At 40.5% G+C, this 5,917-nt stretch overlaps 1 pseudogene; it reads left to right on the top strand.

The window, feature by feature from the left end:
- Window positions 1-3,588: 3,588 nt before the first annotated feature.
- Window positions 3,589-5,134, top strand: LOC128069397 (mRNA export factor-like; annotated as a pseudogene).
- The last annotated feature ends 783 nt before the right edge of the window (window positions 5,135-5,917 follow it).

Below are 5,917 nucleotides of genomic sequence, written 5' to 3'. Positions count from 1 at the left end.
CATTAGCAGTTATAATTGTGGATGCACTAATGTTGAATTATAGTTTTAGTACTTAAAGGTTAATGTTTCTGTCCCATCAACAGATGAATAGACAGTCAAATTGTCATATATACTTACAATGAAGTGTTTTTACCCATAAAAAGGAATGAAGTAGTGATATGAGACTGGGGATGAACCTCAAAAACATGATGCTAACTCAAAGAAACCAGACACAAAATGACCACATATTATATGAATTCATTTGTACAAAATGACAGGAGTAAGCAAATCCACAGAGAGGCAAGGTAATGGTTGCCTGGGACTGAAGGAACTGGAGGAATGGAGAAGTGGCTGTTTAATGAGTTCAAACTAGCCTTTTGAGGTGACGAAAAGTTTCTCAAATTACAAAAGGATGATGATTGCACAGCTCGATGAATATACTAAAAAACACTGAATTTTACACTTTAACTTAGAGAATATTATGGTATGTAAATTGTGTCTCAAAAAGAATATATTTAAAAAGTTCTTTTATAAATTGGTGAAAGAAGAGGAGAGCCATGCCAATAGCTGAGGAACGAGTTCAAGACCAAAGAAATAGCCAGGTCTAAGGCTTCAAGGCCAGTTTGAAGCCTAGCATGATTTAGGAACAGCAAATGGGCAGTGGGGATACAGTGAAGAGAGCAAAAGGTCAAGAAATAGGAGATGAGATGACGAAAATAACAGGAGGCCTTGTGGAGGCTTATCAGCCATTGTATGGACTTTAACTTATACTCTGTTGAAATAGGAAGTCTTAAGAGGTTTGAGCTGAAGAGAAACATGATCTTATTTGGGGTTTTTAACAAAATCTTTCTGGCTTTTGTATGGAGAAGAATGTAGGAGCAGAAGATGTTAAACAGGGAGACCAGTTAGTAGGTTTTTACAGTAATCCAGGCCCCAAAGTGATGGTAGTTTTGACTAGAGTCTTAACAGTGCAGGAGATAAGAAATGTTGAGATTTGCTGACACATTTTTAAATTAGAGATGATAGGATTCCCTATAAGCTGGGTGTGGAGCATAAGAAAAAGAATCAGTGATAACTCTTACTTTTTTGGCCCAAGCAATAGGGTTATCTTTTATTGGTACAGGGAAGACCATGCTATGAGCAGTTTAGGGATAGAAGTTTCACACAATATACTTAAGACACTAATTCATTATTAAGTGGAAATTTTGATCAGACAGTTGCATATATAGAGCATACCTACATAGAACATAGGCTGGTGTCTTTTCTGATTTCCCAATATCCAGGAAATATCAATGTTTGAATATTTTTATATATTTTATTTTGTAGAGTGTTTTTTTATTTATTCATTTTGGCCTTGCCATACAGCATGCGAGATCTTAGTTCCCTGAACAGTGTTGAACCTGGGCCCCCTACATTGGGAGCATGGAGTCTTAACCACTGACCACCAGGGAAGTCCTGATCTTTAAATATTTTAATATCTCTTCTGTTTGAGTCTTGAGTTCAAGGGAAAGGCCAGACTAGTAATATAATCTGGACTTCTTATTAGCACATATATGTTTTTTAAAGCCACCTCATTAGCATATATATGTTTTTTAAAGCCATGGGTATGGCTTTCTCAAAACATTTCTTCTACTATGTGAGATACATAGATTGTGAGAGAGGAAATATATTCTCTGAGGGAGGCCTGCTTATTAAGAAAAGACAAAGGCCTACCTAACTTTGAGCTGACTGGTATAAGGGTAGATTTTTTTAAAATGGTTTTTCCCATTGCCAAGAGGAAAATTCCCTCTCCCTTTCTCAGTATATTTCTGTGAAAAATCTATTATTTGTGAATCCTTCTCCTTTCCCTTTAATATCTCTGTACATCTGTTTGTACAGCTAGCAAGGTAAGCCACTTGCTAGCTTTGCAACCCAGGAGTGTTTTTCTTAAGCATCTGGGAAGCATCTCTTTGAAATGTAAACATCAAGGAATATAGAGCGTGAATGTTTCCCTGTTACTGTAGGAATGCCTTTTCCTGAGCTGTAATCAAATGCTTGTCCTATTGACAGGAGTTTTGTTTTTCATTCAGACAAAGGCAATTAGCTAACAGAAATGGATATCTCAATGCCAGATGAATTGGGGATGAACTGTGAAAGAATGCATATGAAATGGTGTTGTAGTATCCTCTTATGGAAAGACAAATTATGGTTAATCTTGAGAACATGTATGTAATGCATTGTAACTGCTTGATGATATATAGGGCGGAATCGCTTTCTGTCTTCAGAATCTATTAGCAGGTTGCCTGTGATGTGCGTTTTAATCTGGTTCAGTGCTTATAAAGTACTAAAGTGGTGTCCTTTCCTTTCTGTATCTTATGGAGAAGATTCTCTGCCTTGACAAGATGTTTTTAATTTGCACAACACTGGTGAATGAGGGGGGCAAATGCTTGTAAAGCTTCTGTGGGTGTCTTGTAGTGCTAAAGTGGAAAAAGAATTCTTATAAGACATAGCTGTCCCTATAGTATATCATTTTATAGGTTGAGTTTCTGGACATGATGGGTAACCCAAGTTACCTGTCCGCTTCCCCCAGATTCAAATGCACCCCCATTTTCAGATTGGACACGGTTCTTTGAAGTAAAAAAAAAAAAAATCCATGCATTTAAAATAGGAGGGCTATTAGCAACGACAGATTATGTGGAACCATTATACTGGGGATTGAGGATATAAGGATTAGCAAGATAAAATTGTTCTCATGGAATTTACAGCCCAGTGAAAAAGCTAGACAAACAAGCAGTTAAAATCCAGTGGGATTAAGTGGTAACAAGGAATCACAAATTATTCTGGTAAAACCAGGAGCCATATTTAGCACAGTCTTTGAGAGTCAAATGAGGTTGCCTGAAGGAAGGTGTCTTAGCTGAGACCTGAATAATGAGTAAAGTGAGCTTTAGAAAAAGTGAAGGTGAAGGGGTGAAGGGTGTGCCTGGCGGAGGGACTAGTATGTGCTAAATTATGGGCAGATGAGAGGGAATAAGTGTGTGTGGAGCTGTAAACAGTTTAGTTTAATTAGAACATGGAGTATATCCACAGAAACATGGGGATGGTTAGTGAAAAAGTGTAAGACTTGTACTCACATGCCTTGCTATGCCATTTGAATTTAACTTTGCAGGCAACAGGAAGCCTGAAGGCAAGGCAGTGGAGGTAATGATTATATTTGTGCTTTATTTAGAATGATTCATGATATTGTGATATGAAAAACAGTTTGGAATGGGGAAAGACTTGGTATAGGGGGACTTGTTAGGAGAAGGTCCAGGTAAGAGATGAGGGTGGCTTCCGCTTAGGGATGTGACATACGGACGGATGGAGAGGAATGGTATGTTCCAGTGATGTTTAGGAGTTACAATTCATAAAACATTGGTGTTGATTAGACGTAGAAGATGAGGCAGAAGGAGAAGTATGCTGTTCACTGGCATATCTGCCCCCAAATCCCATGGTTGAAAATCTTGCTTTTAGAAATTTGGAGGGCAGTTTCTTCGGCCGGCCTGCTGCCTTGCTTCCATCTCCTTCATGCCCAAGCGGAGTCACAGGCTTCTGAGCTCCTCCCGCTCCCTGTTGCTGGCTTCCCTCCGCGGCATGAATCTGTTTGGAACAAGCTCGGGTTTTGGATCTGGCAGGACCAGCATGTTTGGCAACATAACCACAGATAAATCACAACCTTATGAAGGATATGAAGGGCTTCCCTGATGGCTCAGCTGGTAAAGAATCTGCCTGCAATGCAGGAGACCTGGGTTTGATGCCTGGATTGGAAAGATCCCCTGCAGAAGTGAACAGTTAACCCACTCCAGTATTCTGGTGTGGAGAATTCCATGAACCATATAGTTCATGAGGTCGCAAAGGATCAGATGTGACTGAGAGACTTTCAAATTTCACTTTCACTTTATGAAGGATATTGAGGTAACATCCTCTCCTGATGATAGGATTGGTTGTCTGTCTTTTAGCCTACCAACTTTGCTGGGGAACTTTCTTCTGTACGATCGTGGGCTAACAATGTTGATGTTTGCTGCTAGGAAGCTCAATGGAGAAGGAAATGGCAACCTACTCCAGTACTCTTGCCTAGAGAATCCTGTGGACAGAGGAGCCTGGTGGGCTGCTGTCCATGGGGTCGCACAGAGTCGGACATGACTGAAGCGACTTAGCATGCATGCATGCATTGGAGAAGGAAATGGCAACCCACTCTAGTATTCTTGCCTGGAGAATCCCAGGGACAGAGGAGCCTGGTTGCTGCCGTCTATGGGGTCGCACAGAGTTGGACATGACTGAAGCGACTTAGCAGCAGCATCAGGAAGCTCAAGATAGTGGACAGACTGTTGCAAAAGCCCAGCAGATACACAGCTAGCCTGTGCTAGATGTCTGCTGGAGTGATGATGAGAGCAAAGTGTTTACAGCATCACATGATAAGACTGCCAAAACATGGGACCTCAACAGTAAGCCGGCAATAGACATATTGTGCAACATGATACTCCTGTGAAAACCATACATTGGATCACAACACCAAACTACAGTTGTGTGATAACCTGGAACTAGGATAAGACTTTGAAGTTTGGGGATACACAATCATCAACTCCTATGATGATTTTACAACTTCCTGAAAGGTGTCACTCTGATGACATGGTGATCCTATGGCTGGGTGGCAGCTGCAGAGAGGGAACGGATTGTCTATCAGTTAGAGAATCAACCTTCTGAACTCAGGAGGATAGTGTCTCCACTGAAGCATCAGCCTCAACGTGTGGCTGTTTTTTAAAGACAAGCAGAATAAACTGAACAGGTTTGCCCTGGGAAGCATTGAGGGGAGAATTGCTATTCATTGCATCAACCCCCCAATTTCTGCCAAAGTAAACTTCACTTTTAAATATCATTAATCTAACAGAACCAACATTTCAGCTCCTCAAGATATCTACGGGGTAAATGAAATTGTGTTCCATCCTGTTCAAGGCACCCTTGCAACTATGGGATCTGATAGTAGATGCAGCTCTTGGGACAAAGATGCCAGAACAAACTAGAATTTTGGAGCAGTTAGATCAGCCAATGTCGGCTTAACAGCTTCAATCACAATAGAAATGTATTTGTGTACACTTCCAGCTTACTACTAGGGGCTTCCCTAGTCACTCAGATGGTATAGAATCAGCCCAGCGTGAGAGGCCCAGGTTTGATCCCTGAGTTGGGAAGATCTCTGGAGAAGGGAATGGCTACCCACTCCAGTATTCTCGCCTGGAGAGTTCCGTGGACAGAGGAGCCTGGTAGGATGCAGTCCAAGGGGCCCCTAAGAGTCGCACATGGATGGAGCGACTAACAATTTAACTTTCTAGCTACTACTAGTCAAAGGTATGTGGAGTATCAGGAATCCTTCATCTTCAATGTTATCATCCCTGAATACTGTAGGTGTTCAATAGGTATTCATAAATTTGATGATATTATTTAGTTTGGAAATATACAAGTGTAACCTTTACTCTGTTTTGATTAGTGTCAAGATATCCTGCCATTAACAATTTACACCCAGTTTAAAACATTTTTTAAAAAAATTCATTTTGGCATGTCCCTTGAGTTATCCATATGTCTGTGAAACACAAATAACACCTGGCAATGGGATGGGTGCCTCGTTTTGCAGATGAACATGAGGTGTGGTCTCCTGTTCAAATTCTCTTTCCCCTGAGAGACCAAAAGTAGATGCATCCCACTTAGTATTCCCTTTCTGAGCAGTTTATCCTTTACCAACTCAAACCCAAACTGATTTAAATGCATCATGTTTGAGAGGGATAGATGAATTTCCTGTCACCATCACAGATGCCTAAAGCCAGCCTAAAGCAGAATACATTATCAAGTAAATAAATATTTACCCAAAGTAGCTGTAACCAACATTCTGCTGATTTTTACAAATGTAGCAACTGAGGTAAGAGAAATTAGA

Source organism: Budorcas taxicolor, chromosome X, assembly GCF_023091745.1.
Source record: "Budorcas taxicolor isolate Tak-1 chromosome X, Takin1.1, whole genome shotgun sequence".
Classification (NCBI taxonomy): Eukaryota; Metazoa; Chordata; class Mammalia; order Artiodactyla; family Bovidae; genus Budorcas; species Budorcas taxicolor.
The sequence above is the reverse complement of the archived record's forward strand: the minus strand, read 5'-3'. Positions and strand labels throughout refer to the sequence as shown.